This window comes from Mus caroli, chromosome 3, assembly GCF_900094665.2.
Source record: "Mus caroli chromosome 3, CAROLI_EIJ_v1.1, whole genome shotgun sequence".
Taxonomy (NCBI): domain Eukaryota; kingdom Metazoa; phylum Chordata; class Mammalia; order Rodentia; family Muridae; genus Mus; species Mus caroli.
The window spans coordinates 29,218,094-29,234,433 of NC_034572.1; the positions used below are offsets into that span (position 1 = coordinate 29,218,094).

General features: G+C 42.5%; 1 protein-coding gene and 1 long non-coding RNA gene across 7 annotated transcripts in view; one reads left to right on the plus strand and one right to left on the minus strand.

The window, feature by feature from the left end:
* Positions 1-16,340, plus strand: part of LOC115030650 — a 575,682-nt gene that overhangs the window by 184,934 nt on the left and 374,408 nt on the right. The gene's annotated exons all lie outside the window — the stretch shown is intronic.
* The window catches only part of LOC115030651, a 56,956-nt gene continuing 47,988 nt past the window's right edge, over positions 7,373-16,340 (minus strand). Inside the window, exons 5-7 of the long non-coding RNA XR_003836257.1 lie at positions 10,772-10,911; positions 9,476-9,536; positions 7,373-7,822 (exon numbers count right to left, since the gene is read on the minus strand). This is a non-coding gene — a long non-coding RNA (uncharacterized LOC115030651). The remainder of the gene's footprint in view (positions 7,823-9,475; positions 9,537-10,771; positions 10,912-16,340) is intronic.

Genomic DNA, 16,340 nt, shown 5'->3' on the forward strand with positions numbered 1-16,340 from the left:
ACACCTTAAGCATATGATAAATGCTAAATATACATTAAATACAGCTCATTCTGGGTAGAAATGTATATAGTTCACATAGAACTTTTAAATGGAGGGGAGCTGTGTAAGGCACAAAGAAAAGGACTATTCTCTTAAATATTTAGAAATTATAGCTTCAGTGAAATCCGACAAACAAGAGGAGGTGTGGGTTTGACGGCACTGTGGGGAAAAGACCATTCCAGAAATATTCTTCTGTCATGTGGGTAGCATCACGAAGATGTAATGTCTATTGGTCCTTCAGCCTATTGATTTGAAACTGGGAGTGTAAGGTTTACAGATTTAGAGAGAGTACTTAGCGTGTGTCAACAGGAGATAGCATTTGGTTTATGAGTGTTATAGCAGACTGTCCTCTCACGGCTGACCCAGGGAGGACTTATGAAATCGATGGCTTCCACATTCCTGTTTCCATGTTTTGTCATGGCCTCTGTGACACGGAACTGGGAAGTAAACCCACTTTCTGAGCTGGATATAGCTCAATCCCATTTTTGTCTTCAGGGCTCTACATCTGATCTGTAAGTCCCTCCCAGGGATGGCTCCACTTGGAAGGCTGCTCATTAAAGCTTACGAACGATGATGTAGATTCCAGAGGAAAACACCCCAGACTGTGAAATATGTGAAACTACAAAACAGCCTAAGTATTAAAAAAAAAGGCAACTTCACAAGTCTACGATAAACTTTTGTTCAGAACACAGTTTCTAAAAGGATTTAGAATTCTCTCAAGCTATCGCTTCTTGATTTTTGAGCCTGTAATAGATCAGAAAAGCAAGCTGCTAGAGGTGCTAACGGTGCCTGATACTGACACCTCACTCTGAAGTAAGAGGAAATCAGAGAAATTTGGTAAGTACAGTGGGAAAACGGTTAACAATGAGCTGCCCCAGCCCGTGCTATCTCACCTATGACCAGGCTGAACCTGCCAGAGATAAGATTTTTCATATCATGTACCCCCTGGTAAGATGAACCAGAGATAGGGTCTAGCATCTGTAACCTTAATAGAATCATTCGAAAAGACAGGGAAATAAAAGGGAAGTCTACAAAGTAACTGACCAGTAACTGGCCAAGAGTAACGGGGTCATGACAGACAGGGCAGTGTAAGATCTGTCACTCATCGAGGAGACTAAGGAAACAGATGAGACCAATTTTAGGGTTCTGTATTAGGTCAAAACAAAGAAAGGCTATGAATAGAAAAACTGGTGACATTTGAGTGAAGTTTGACATTCAGTTAACAGTTTGATACCAAAGCAATTTATTGATTTTTAGTTGCTATATGATGGCTATGTAAATTAGAACTCTAAAAGGGATGGGATGCGGAGTTTATATAAAAACTATACTTCACACCTTCTAAGTAAGCTACATTGTTTTGAAGCAATTTTTTAAAATTCTATAATCCTATTTTAAATGCTATATAAATCTATTATAAATCCTTTTTAAAATTCTATATGTACTGTTTAGGCCTATTTAATGTACAGAGCATTAGAAAAAAACCCAATGTTACATGCCTGTATTGTATAAAATAATCATTGATAGCATGAGCATAAGGAAAGGTTATTTTCAATATAAAATGTTTGATAGAAGTCAAGGCACATAATACAGACATACTTCTAATATAAAATATTTGGAAACTAAATGATCAAATTTTAGTAACTTTTGATAAATCTATTTGATAAATCTAATGAAAAGCCAGATTCATTAATGATGCTATGCAGGGGATCATTATTCTTCCATAGAACCATTCTGATTGGACCAGTTTCTCAACGCCCTCCTTCAATCCTCTACCATGTTAGATATCTGTGTTCAGTGTACAAAGAGCACCCTTTGGTTCTGATGCTGTGTAGGCATGGGGATTTGAGTGAGCACTCTGAAACCTTTGTTTGCTTTACAAACAGAAGTGAGATTTGTGCATGTGGAGATCAGTTAGACAGAGCTCTGGACCCAGAGCCTTCTAGTGACGCTCCTTGCTTTTTCAAAGAAAGTTCTGACCAGCAATGTCACCAAAATCCTTGTGGACTGGTTGTGACTGAAACCTGGTGTCTTGACTTGTTGAGAGCTGTGGTATCCTACAGTCAGCTTGCCTTTTTTCTCAGCTATCTATTAGCAAATGAGCTTGAATTTGCTTGAGCACACCATCGCCTTCATTACTGGGCGGGCATGTAAGCAGTTATTGCATACTGTTACAGTTTGATTTCTATTACTGTGATAAATACCATGTGACCAACTCGGGGGTTAAAAGGGTTTTTGTTTGTTTGGTTAGTTAATTGCTTTATGTATGTATGTTTTTGTTTCTTTGCTTGCTTGCTTGTTTTCTTATTGGTCCAAATCACAATCCATGATGAAAAGGAAGGAAGTCAGGGTAGAAACTCAACACAAGAACTGGTACAGAGGCCATGGAGGAGTGCTGCTTACTGCCTTGCTCCTATGCCTTGCTCAGCCTGCTTTCTACAGCACTCAGAACCCCTTGCCCAGGGGTAGCACCACTAACAGTAGTCTGACCCTCCCCCATCAGTCAATAATTAAAAACACCTCCACAGACGGATTCCTGTGCCAATCTGATGGAGGCATTTTCTCAACTGAGGTTCCTTCTTCCAAGATGATTCTAGCTTGTGATAAGTGGAGAAAAGAAATTCATCACACCAACTGCTATGTGTTCAGGCTGGCTGTGATGCTATGAGGTGCAGAATTGAACTCAATTTCTTCTGTATATTTGAAGAAACGCTTTGAAAGCCCCAGATTAAATGACACACATGAAGACATATCAGCAAGACTGCTTACACTTCCATGTAAGAAGGTATTTTCCTTCCTTTGAGATTAAAGATTCATTTTTAATGTCAGATACTTTACAGAAGTCATACAACAGCTAATGTTGGTTTATTTACATTTTGTGGTGTATGTGTGTGTGTGTGTGTGTGTGTGTGTGTGTGTTCACATGGAAACCAGAGGTCAATCTTGGCTATCATTCCTTAGGTACTATTCATCTTGCTTTTTAAGACAACGTCTCACTGGTCCCAGTTAGGCTAGGACAGCTGAGCCCCAAAGAATGGTCTATGTCTGTCTCTACAATGCTGGGATTAGATGGGCCACCACACCCCACTTTTTATATGGATACTGGGGACTTGACTTGAGTCCTCAGGCTTTTGTGGCAGGCCCTTTACCCACTGAGCCTTGATACATGCTTAATGATTGTGATTAGTAGTAAACCACAGGGTGGAAAAAGATAAGCATGGATCATTTTATATTGTTATTTTTATGACACAATAATATCTATTTAATTTTATATAGTAATAGCAAACATATGTGTGTGGTATATAGGTCAGTGTGTGCTTATACACAGAGGACTCCATATAACCTCATATCACTGTGCCATTGGGATTTGGTAGCCTATGAGCCACTAGTCTGGAACATAAAAGCAACAAAAGGCTGGCTTGCCAGAGTCACCATCAGAAACCAATGATAGGGCTCAAGGCATTTAGTCTCATAGGCTGGGCCATGGGGGTGGGGCAGGGTCTGGAACATGACCAAGGAAAAGCAGGGATGAGATGAATACCATTGACTGGGCCCCAGGGGAAGGCTATGCTGGGTGTCTAGAAAAAAAAAAGTAATTGGTTAAATGAGGCAAGCAGAGATTATGGAGATTATTAAAATCTAAACTCAAGGGTTACACACTCCTATTAAGGCAAAGCGTGGGCGCAGGACCCACAGAGCAGAGTTGTAATCCTGGTCTACTTGTTATCAGACTCTGGCATGTTAACTTTGGCACCTCAGCTGTGTGCATCAGTGCAACTGGGATAATGACATGCACCACCCAGGGAAGAGAGCACCTTGGAAACATCCTAGCGAGCGTTTGGTCTATTTGGGTTGAATCTGGAATAGAGAACTATCTAAGACTATTGAGCTGGGAGTCAGCATGAGGAAAGTGATATATTAAAGGAGATTAGGTTGGCAGCCAGGTTTGTGTTGGATTCGAGTCAGGAAAAACCACAAGAAAGCTACCTCTGGGGACCCAGGCTCAAACACTGAACAAAGGGCCCAACGGAGGTTGAGATGAAAACTGACCGGGTTTTAAGTTTGATAACATATCAGGGATGAATGGACCTGGAGGACTTTTGGGATTTTAGACAGCTACTTTTGGGATGGACAGCTGATACCCTGAAAAGGGAAACGACAGAGAAGCTGAAATATGGGAGAAGCGGGTACAATGAACAGATCTCAAGAGTCCACAGCTATGTAGGGATCAGCCCTGGGCTGATGTGAAGGCAGTGATGGGAGCCTGAGATGAGTGGTGGGGAAGGAAGCCTTCTGATGGCAGCCGAGCTGGGAGATAGTTTGGGTTCTTGGTAGGAATCATAAACAAAGGGAGACCAGGAATTGGGGGTCAAGCCTGTGTTATACTTCTCTTAAGAAACTGTTTTAAAGGCTGTTTGATTCATTAATTTGAAGGTAATAAAAAGAGAATTAAAATTTGATCATCCCTTAGGAATATTCACTTTAAACCGATGCTTTGGTCCAGAATTCACATGGGCTGGAGCTACAGACTGGCTACCTTCCCTTTGAAGAGAAAAACTGATAGATAACTCATTGATGGCTCTCCTCTCAAGGTGAGGATTACAAGAGACTCCATTTGGGTTGTTCTTCATGGGTTCTGGTGTAAATATGGTCACATGGCTAGGATTACTGACTGGCTAAGCCACACAGTAGCCTTGTCACTAGGGAAGTCCCTTGGCATTCAAATCCTTCGGGCTTCAGCTTCTTCCCAGCATCACATAGTGTTGCCCAGCTCCCATAAGCTGCACAGGTTTGGCCTCTAGGATACCAGCTAATAGGCTTGCCCTGAACACTGACTTTTATTACTCCTTCCCTGTGCGCCCTCTTTTGACGTTAAGTATCAGCTACAGTGCTCACCTGCCCAAAGCCTCTCGAGAGAAAGAACTTGACTGCCAGTCTGGGTGCAGCACCATTTGTGTCTACTTTACATTGCATGGTGTGTTACCCACTTGCCTCCCCCACGCCTTAGGGGATGAGTCTGACTCAAGGGCTCCGCCCACACAGCTCCTGGCCCTGTTCTTCACATGCTGATTGCTAAATTGAGAAGAGGATGATGTTTTCAGTGCATGAGGAGGGCTGGACAGCAGCCATGGAAAGCAGGGGTTATGAGGGAAGAGGAAGGAACAGCTGGAGACTGAGAAGCAGTCACCTCTGGCGGTGGCCTGGAAGAAGGCAATGAGTCCTTTGCAGCCTGGAGTCTCTATGGCTGGAGGTTGGGCTTGAGAACGCAAAGTGAGAGGTTGAGGTCAGGGGTTAAGCTTTAGGGACATGACTCAATTAGGGTGACCTTGTTACACAGGCTAGAGGCAACAGGTTATACAGCTCCAGAGAAACAGTGTGGGCCATGGAGTGTGTTGAAAGGAAGACCATCCATTCCAGGAATAGAATCTAAAATTTCCAAATGTGGCAAAGGAGGAGGGATTACTTTTGGACAGAGAATCAGCAGGTTAGGGGCAGGAAGGATGACTTAGTGACTCTTAGTATAACAGCCTGGTGCTTTACCGCCTCTCGGACCCACAAACTTCATTATCTCCTTTGAGTCTCACACTCCCTGTTGGGCAGGAAGTGAGGCTCATGCTTGATTCCTGTTGACTGCCCAGCCCCTGCTGCACTTCTCATGGATGTAAATGGAGGTCTGGTGGGTTTCGGGTTCTTAGCTGCCACGTGCATGACACCTGACAATGTTTGGCAGAAGATCTGTGATCACAGGGCTTGCTTTTTCCTTTCCTAACCATTTCACCCATTGTGTGGATACAGTGTGTGTATCTACTAACGTGCGGGAGACAAATCAGCTGTGAGCAGTTCTCCTTGCCAGCTACTGTTCCTAGACAGTTCCTGAGGAGTGACTCAGCAGAGGAATTGGGGTGAAAGAGACAACTAAGGCATTAGAAACTAGGACAGAACTGGGTGCCTCCAGCTTCTTCAGCCTCAGAAACTTAGTTTGGGCCACACTATTAACTAACCCCTACACATGTGTTGAATTCTTACTTTAAGAAGAATGAGTTTATATTGAGAAATGAGGGTCTTTAAAGAGGTTTGATCTCATAAGTAGAGAAGAATTTGGGAGAATTCTCAGTCAGTAGAATGCCCTGAGTTCAATCCCCCCAAACCCTGTGAAAAAGCTGGACATGGTAAGTGCAGGCTTTAATCCCAGCCCTGGGGAGGTGGAGCCAGAAGGATCTCTGAGGGTAGCTGCCCAGCTAACCCTGTCTCCTTGGTGAGCTCTATGTTAGGTGAGGCACCCTATGTCAAAGAACAAGTCAAGGTTGTCCTCTGGCCTCTACGTACGTGAATACACACACACACACACACACACACACACACACACACACACACACACACGAGTATCCACATGAACGTGTACCCACCACAGAGAGACACAAACAATAAAAGAAGAAGGGGAGAATTATATTTGTGTGTGTACAGAAGGATAGCTATGTAAGGATGCTGGGTCAGGGCAGCTGCTATGGTCTGAGTCACTTCAAATTTATAAGTTCAAACTTAATGACCACTGTCATAAGATTAAGAGGTGAAGTACAAAGATGTCCCCTTTGCACTTCTGCTTTTTATCAAGTGAAGATGCAAGATTCTCCTCTGTCCTATAGCTCTTCTCTCTACCATTGAGCATGGTAGATGGAGCCCTTTGTGAGGGAAAGGCATTTTGCAGACATTGGATCTGCTCACATCTTGGTCTTGGACTATGAGATTCTGTGGTTGTAGGCAATATATCTTTCCTTTGTACATATCATCGTGACTGTGGTATTTTGTCATAGCTGCAGAAATACACTAGGAAGGTGCCTACCTCTTCAAGTCAAGAACAGCACCAGAGCAGGAATCAATCTTTCTTGAACTTCTTTTTTTTTTTTTTTTGGTTTTTTGAGACAGGGTTTCTCTGTGTAGCCCTGGCTGTCCTGGCACTCACTTTGTAGACCAGGCTGGCCTCGAACTCAGAAATCCGCCTGCCTCTGCCTCCCGAGTGCTGGGATTAAAGGCGTGCGCCACCACGCCCGGCTTTTCTTGAACTTCTAATTCCCAAAACTGTAGGGAAATAAATGTTTGTTGCTAAAGGCACCCAGTCAATGGTGGCGTGTCATGCCAGCTCTAGGGTAATGCAGTAATTGAGGAAGACACCTGATATTGACCTCTGATCTTCACATGCATGCACATATCTGCTCATATATGTGCACACACTGTAACTAATTACAGAACTGATATGCCCTCCCATAAAAAATCATCCCCTCACTTAGAGATCAATTAAGAGAAACTCTTTATTAATGGTTCATGGCTTGGTTGTGGCTAATGCAGAAAAGGGAGGCAGCACTGATCAGACATCCCATCAGGTTATATAGTGTTATGGTTCCAGCTTATACTCTGATCAAGAAGCATGTTTAACAGAGGCCGAAACTCCAAGGAATGATTGTTTGAACAAATGTGGAGATTTACCATGTAAACTATTATCATAAGCACCTTGAAGCAGACCAGGGCTGTTTTTTTCCCAAAGTAACTATTAGCCAAGAATTATGCACTTCCTGATCAGAGAACATGGATTGTCACTTTAGCTAAATTCTACCTTATGGGACTTCAATGCCTAAACATGATTAGTAGACCCTTTATAACCCCAAAGTATGATTCTCAGATTCTCTTCTAGTAACACAAACATGGTGAGGTTCTGAGTAGAATTTAAAGTGGAAAGAGAAGCCCTGTGCTCAGGAGCCAGTGCTTCTGTTCTGTGGTTCAGGAATGTCATCTGGAAGAGATTAATATATAATATTAATAATGTATAAAATTAATTAATGGTGAACATCTAAAATATCAGAAAGTCAAGGGCCTCTTTTTGAGCTCACAGTATCTACTGTATCATCAGGCAGGTAAGTCAGAACAACTTCTAAAATTCTGTTCCATCTTGCTTCAGCTCCAGAATATTAAGAATCAATTTAAGGAAACACTGTATCTTGTGATGTAAGTGCCAGTTCTTGGGAAAAGTATTAGGGAATTTCTAAGTCAGCTGCATCCCAAGCATGTTCCATAAGCTACATGGTTTTCACCTTCTACCCCTGACATTCTACATGCCAAGCATCTTCTAAGGCCGACAGAGGAGAAATTTAATATCATTTCACAGAAGTAAACCAGGCACAACTGTCTGTCTTACTTACTTTTCTATTGCTCTGGAAAGACATCATGGCCAAGACAACTCAAGCATTTAATTGCTTACAGTTTAGAGTTAGTCCATGATCATCATGGTGGGAAGCATATATACACAGCACTGGATCAGTAGCTGAAAACTTTACAATGTATGAGAGAGAGAGAGAGAGAGAGAGAGAGAGAGAGAGAGAGAGAGAGAGAGAGAGAGAGAAACAGACCAGACCTAGACCTAGCATGGGGCTATTAGTACCTCAAAGTCTATCCCCAGTGACACACCTCCTCCAAAAAGCCACACTTATTCTAGAAAGGCCAGACCTCCTAATCCTTCTCAAAACAGTTCCACTAACTTGGGACTATGCACTCAAAGAGATGAGCCTATGAAGGCCATTCTTCTTCAAACCACCACAGTGACTCAAAACTGCAACGTCAGCATGTGTGAGGCAGAGGCAGGGGAATTGCTATAAGTTTGAGGCCAGGTTGGGCTGCAGAGGGATACTGCCTTGAGAACACCAAGTAAAACAATACCAAAAAAAAAAAAGCAGTATCCACATATTTCAATTTTATAATTGAGACCTCTGGGGAAGAATCGGATTTACTGATGCTGCTTCGTTTCTACTCCATCCTGGCTCTTTGGCCTTGGGTAGACTGCCAACACTGACAAGACAAGCTTGCTTCCCAAGCCCAGGGTGCCCCATCTAGCCTTTGTGAGCCTAGGGTATGGTTTCTTTTATGATTTCCTTTGTGAAGAAAACATTTATTGCCATTTACAGAGGGAACTAGCAGAGGTGCTTCTAACAAAACAGTTTCTAAAAGAGCCAAATAGAAACATTAATATTGAGAACCATGATAGATCTATGTCTATCTATATCTATATCTACTCTATACTTATATCTATCTAATCTATACCTATTTAGATATTACCAGACTTCAAGTTTGTGTCATTTGTAAATGAACTCAGCACTGGGTTTCCCTTCTTGCCACCCACTGAGCAGCAGTAGACATCCCACTCTGAAGGACGCCCTTTTTGTATTTTCAAATTGGAAGCTAAATTTTGTTGGAGGTTTGAATAGAATTGAAATGTGAAACTGGACTATTATTAAGTTTTAAAATATGTGGAGAAGGGGACAAGACTATAGGACAAGACTATGGACTTCTTTTCATGACAAACACTGTCTGGGTGACAGCCTTCCTGAAACCATGGAAGAAGGGAACCATTGTCTAATTAGGAAGTAGTGAGGAAAGCCATTGTTTTACTTACAGTCTGGAGAAATCGTGCTTCGCAAGAATGCATAGCTTACGTTGAGTGGTCTGGGAAGTACCTGGCAAGGTTTTAAGATAGAACAGTTATGCAAGGCTATAATGCAGCTGACTTTCCATAGGCTGCATGCTGGTGATGGACTTCAAGCTGCCTCTCTCACCAGCTCTGGGGCCTAGGGAGTCATCTTGCCAATCACACCTGGAAGCCAAACCAGAACCCTTTCACCCCTCAGGCACTCCCAATCCTGACACAGCATTTTACTCTAAAGGCCTGTTGGTCATATAAGGTCATTGATTATTGAGCACAATGTTGTTTATTTACTACAGTATTGAAGTATATATGATCAGTCACCTTGAACCCTAGAGCTGAACACGGGAGAATGTAAGTGAACTTTCGTGACTGGGCAGTCAGAGCAAGTTCCTGGATCTGCTTGTGTTAACCCCACAGATGCCAGAAGAAAGACCACTCACCTAGATCATGGCCAGATTAAATCAACCTTTATTTTTTGTTCACTTCAGAACCAAATTGGAAGGCTGTCTCCACATAAGGCAGGCTTCATGAGCTCACCCTTGAGCCAAGTTTCCATACTGCTTTGCTGTGTCTCTGTACTTACCAGTATTGTTTAATGGTCTTATAATCTTAGACATCACCCATCTTTTAAAGTTTTATTTCAGACACTTTCTTGTCTGTTGATTTAGAAGACAGAGCTCATGTTTCACCCTAGAAACAAAGGCCCATGCTTATTTGAGCTAATGTTGCCAAAACACGGAGAGTGGCAACTTTACCAATAACCAGAATTAGAATAATCACAGTCAGAATCATTTTCACTTGTCTTGGCCACTGGCCTCTAAGAAAGTGGGGGCTTTATGGTAGAAAATGAGGACTTCTGTTACTTCTTTTATGGAGGACCATAAAAAAAACTATAGGCTTCAGTGATGCCAACCTTTGGGCCAGCACGATGGCTTAGCAGTTGAAGGTGTTTGCTGTACAAACCTGGCAACCTGATTTTGACTGCTGGAACCCACATAGAGGTGGGAGGAGAGAATGAACTACATGGAGTAGACTTCTGGCCCCAGCATCTGCACTGTGCCATGCACAGCCCACCTGCCAATAGTAAATAATAATGAATACAATAAAATGATGTGGAGCTTAGTGATGGAATGGGTGGTTTTCTCTTCCCTAATAGAAATGTATTTGTTCTGCTCTAATGCAGATGATTATTGATAATAACTGATATTGTTCTTTGGGTTCAAGAGTGCTTCTTAGAAAATGAGCAGGAAGTTGATCTAAGATTACCTGCTGAGTACCCATGGGGCCAGGACAGCATCTGGGTGTTCTGCACACTGGTCATTCATCCCTCCAAGCATCTTGTGGCAAGGCTCTTCTCACATCTGGAAAGGCTACTGGTTTCCTTTCTCATCTTCACAGCCTGAAGCCTGCAGGAATAGGGATCGCTGCTGTAAGCACTCATTTAGTTGTTGGGTGGAATTGCTTAATTTAATAACTCAACCAAAATGAGCAACAGAAGAAAATCGGGAATTTATTTCCAGATATCCATACATTATATGACAATTTTAAAAATTGGAAGCCATTATTTGTTTATTTCCCCCCCCCTTTTTTTTTTCGGTGGTTCTTTTGTTTCTGGAGCAGACTATGTTATTCCATCCAGATCCACTGTTAAACAATTCAGTAAAGCCGGTGTCATTCCATCGTCACACTGAAGCAGCAATGTAAGGAGTGTAGCATTGCCTGGCACCAGCCCTGAAAGTTTCCCTTTTGACTATTTTCTGTTAAACTCTGTTTGCATTCTGTGACATGTGGCAGAGGGCCTCTCTGCCTATATATATATTTTTAAATTACATTTAGAAACAAAAGTGACTATTGTAGCTAAGCAAGTTCATAATCGTGATTCTGAGATTTAAATTCTGTCTTCTTCTTTGCTCTGGCTCTGTATCCACTCATGGGTGTAGAAAACAAGAATATTTTATTCTTGTTCTGATATGTCCTACTAATACATGTTTATGGAGGAAAATTGTCATAGTTATTAAAGGAGTCTATGACATTTTCTAAAGAGTGTGGGTATTGCCTGCACAGGCTGGCTGAATTCCAATTCGTATAATTACATTCGGCTGTCTGGTTACCTTAGCAATTCTCTCTTTTGCTCCCTGGGTCCTCACAGTGGCTAGCTTGGCTAAGATATCCCTGTTTTCTGTCCCTAGCTTTATATAATAGGAGCCAAGGCATTCTTGTCTTTAGAAATGTATTTTCTATCTAGTTGAACACCCTTAAATGTATGCATTTTGAGGTTAGTCAAGTCTGGCTTTCTAATCTGATTTTTTTTTTCTTTTTAGAATAGAGTGGACCATAGCATTAGGGTAGTAAATTGTGATCCTTGATTTTTTTTCTGTCCTTTGTCATATTAATTATTACTGTGAAATTTTGAGCAATTTCATGTTTATTTAATCTCACCTAACCCTGAACTTGAATAGAAATTGACAAACTAAGATGAAAGGATGGACTATCCAGAGGCTACCCCACACGGGGATCCATCCCATAATCAGCCACCAAACCCAGACACTATTGCATATGCCAGAAAGATTTTGCTGAAGGGACCCTGGTATAGCTGTCTCATATGAGGCTATGCCAGTGCCTGGCAAATACAGAAGTGGATGCTCACAGTCATCTATAAGGTGGAACACAGGGCCCCCAATGGAGAAGCTAGAGAAAGCACCCAAGGAGCTGAAGGGGTCTACAACCCTATAGGTGGAACAACAATATGAACTAACCAGTACCCCCAGAGCTCGTGTCTCTAGCTGCATATGTTTCAGAAGATGGCCTAATCGGCCATCATTGGGAAGAGAGGCCCGTTGGTATTGCAAACTTTATATGCCCCAATACAGGGGAATGCCAGGGCCAAGAAGTGGGAGTGGGTGAGTAGGGGAGCAGAGTTGGGGGAGGGTATAGGGAACTTTCAGGATAGCATTTGAAATGTATATAAAGAAAATATCTAATAAAAAATTAAAAAATTAGCACTGAACAGTCATGCCTAGATGCTAAAATAATATCAGCAGGGAAGGAAAAGGTAAGGTCTTGTACTGAGGGGAAACATATATATGATTGTTAAATCCAGTTATTATTGTTGTTATATTATTATTAAATTTTCTCTCTTAAAAAAAGAAATGGCCAGAACTTCTTTATTTTTCCCTGTCTTGAGGTAGAACTACGCATGGATTTTTATATTAGGCCTTTGAAAATGCTTAAGTTTGCCGTTAGAGGGACTTCCCAGTGGGGACTTGTGTAATTGCTCATCAAGTGATGGGAAGATGACATTCTCTTCAGGATTACATTACTGGCCGTTGGTGATTAGGTCTGGATTTTGAACAGTTGCAGGGAATTTATTATGCAAGCTCACAGAACTGTTCCATTAGAAAAATCCGGGTTTCTGGGCATTAGCAGACTGTCATGGAGACAGCTGTCTTGGACCTGACCCCACCCCTAGTTCAGTCTTGGAAAACCTAAGGACCCCAGCAAGTCTGACCTGACCAAGATTGTCACAAGATTACTTTTGGGTGGAGTGAAGGCCTCCTGGGCTCTCGAAGAAGACTGAGCTTCTGAAAGGGTAACTCCGAACAGAGTTCCAAATTTGATCCTTTGTGCCCACGATAGATAGAAACAGTCACAGGCAGGTACCACAGCTGCTGCTGCCTCTTATGATCTACAACCATCTTTCCTTTCCCAGTCAGGGAAGTGCCTCAGAACCCAGCTACTTCACAATAATAATCTATAGGAGTGACCTTGAACTGGCTTCACATTTTAAAGTGTAAAAATTAATACAATGCTTTGTATAAGGAAAAAATATTTCTACATGCTCCTTAATAGATCCTCATGTGGGTACACACACACACACACAGAGAGAGAGAGAGAGAGAGAGAGAGAGAGAGAGAGAGAGAGAGAGAGAGAGAGAGAGAGAGAGAGAGAGAGAGAGAGAGAGAGAGAGAGAGAGAGGATGTTATGTCTCTACATTAAATCTAGAATTTACAAAGGAGAGAATGCATGCATGCTATTTGCCTTTCACAGTCTGGCTTATTTTGGTTATCTCAGATCCATAAAGATGTCCTCTTGTCCTCTAAGCCTGGTCTTGCGAACCACTGACACATGCCTAGTGTGTTGTAATAGCAAACTACCTTTTACTGTGGGCCGTCCCTGGGCTGGAATGGCTTCAAACTGTCTGGTCTGGCTGAGTCTAATACATCTTTCTAGATGAAGGATGAAGGGGAAAGCTTGGAGACTGGACTAGTTGCTTTCCTCTCAGCTTCTGGTATACTTGGCATTTATTTTGGCATTTGTCTTCTTTCCATGTAGAGATACTATTTTTGTATCTGTCATTCCTATCACTGCTGATGGAATGGGATGGGATGAGGACTCCAAAGATGCCCGTGTTGGGTGAGGACTTCGTAGATGCCTGTGTATTCACGGCAACCCCCACAAAGAGCCCCTCCTCAGAAATGCTGTAGTCAGTAAAGAGGAGGTACAGGGATCAGTGAACTGGATGAAGGCACAGCAAGGAAGATCTCATCCACCTGCATCTCTTCCCTGCTTTCCATGCATTAAATGTGTCTAAGTGTTGGCTATGAAAAGCTGAATCAGATGGCTGGGGATGTAGCTCCAGTGGTAGAGTGCTTGTCTAACATGCCCAAATCCCCAGGTTCAGTCCCCAGCATCCCATAAAATCTGACATGATAACATAGGCACTCTGGAGATGGAGACAGGAAATTCAGAAGATCAAATTTATCCTTGACTACATAGTTTGAGACTAGCCTAGGACAACAAGAGATGCTAAGAAAAATTAAAATAGAAAAGAACGAGCTATACAATAAGAGATTAGTTACTCTCCTCTTCAACCTTTAGAGTATTTTTTTTTCTAAGACACAGACCTCTGGCTTGAGCAGTTAAGAGTATGAGCGGCTTTTTCAGTAGACCCAAGTTCTATTCCCAGCATCTACATCAGGTATCTCACGAATGCTGTTCATTCCAGATCCTCAAGATTGATTGACCATGCTGAAGCCATGAAAACACAAACAGAATCAGAGTAGCATCATTCAGGAATGTGAGAGTTGGTTATTATACCCGTCAGAAGGCAATGCAGCTTTCTCAGAAGACCTAGGCAGGATGAGACCAACAGATTGTTGTAGTCATGTATTTGATGCTGGCTGGGAGATCTTCAGGGATGCTACTCTGCCTCATTGAGACTCATCTGCATCTTTATAAAAAAGGGGAACTGTGGATGCTGGGTTGAGTGTAATAGGAATGGTAGCAGACACAATAGTGAAACCAAAATCTAGGACACACAGCCATTTGAGAGAAAGAAACAACTAGAAGACATCTGTATGCTCCCAGGTGTTTGTCTCCTCCATACAGACACTGAGCAAACATTTGATGGCAGGCAGCCAGATGTGAAGGCACATATCCAAAATCTAGAGAGCGAAGGGGGTGGCATCTTATTTTGAAAAGTTTCACTGTGAGCCTGTGCACCTCATCCCGAAGAGAGTACACAGATCTTGAAACTGAGGCCATATGCTATGTCTGTGTTTAGGGGAGGGGCAACATCTCTCGAAGCTAGGGGCATGGACTTTAGTCTTCCCACTAGCTTCTTACTGACGCTGCAGTGTAAGACAACTGGTTTAATCTCCAAGGAAATCAAGGTTCTCCTTTGGAAAATAAACTGAGATGAGGCCATGAAGGTTTTGCAAAGTTTACTTAGGTGAAGACTTGTACCAGGTGTGTTTGTAGTGTGCATCTCACGAAGCAGCCCCTGCTGTGTGGACCTCTCAGGTTTGATGACAAGCATGCTGACTCCTGATAATAACAGCAGCCATAACTTATAGATTGCAAGGACCTGCACACACACCCTTCTCTACCACAGAAATGACTGCAGATGGACTCCCTATAGATTAGAACAAAACTACAGGTGGACTCCCTATAGACTAGGACCCAGAACTGCAGGTGGACTCCCTATAGACTAGGATGCAGAACTGCAGGTAGACTCCTTATAGGCTAGGATGCAGACCTGTAGGTAGACTCCTCATAGGCTAGGACAGAACTTTAGCTTCCATCTCACTTGCTCACAATAATATCCCTAGAGTCAAACAGTTAGAAATTCACCTGAGCATCCTAAACAGCAGCTAACAATTTTCGTTACACTGCTAGTGTCTTTCATTCTAAGTTAGCAGAACTGCAGCTCAGACCAAGTTACTCCACCTCCTAGAGCTTCTTATCTCAATGCAATCCTTTATTCAGTCATTGCTGCTGTGTTGGTAGCTCCCATGAGCTGTCTATGTTTAATTTAACTAAAGTAAGAATGTAAGGGGCTGACAAGGTTATTTGGTAGATAAAGCACTTGACACAAAAGTGTGAGGGGCAGAGCTTGGATCTTCAGTATGAATTCAGCTGAATTCAGTGCATGAATGTAAATTGTCTATCGTGGCAGTACAGGTCAGTAATCACAGTGCTTGGAGGCATAAACAGATCTTCCCTATGGACCAGCCAGCCTAGTCAACAGTGATCTCTGGGTTCATAGAGGGACCCTGTCTCAAAACTTACAACAGAAAGTGACTGAAGAAGACACTCAGTGCTCACCTCTGGCTTAGACAAATGCATCCTGGAATGCTACACCCACACACACAAATGCATATATATAAGCACAAGCACACACACATGCACATGCATACACACACATGCACACAAACACATGAACACACATGTGCACACATGCATGCATGCACCCCACATAAATGCACATATACCAGCACACACATGCACTTACATATACACACACATGAACACATGCACACACACACACGCATGC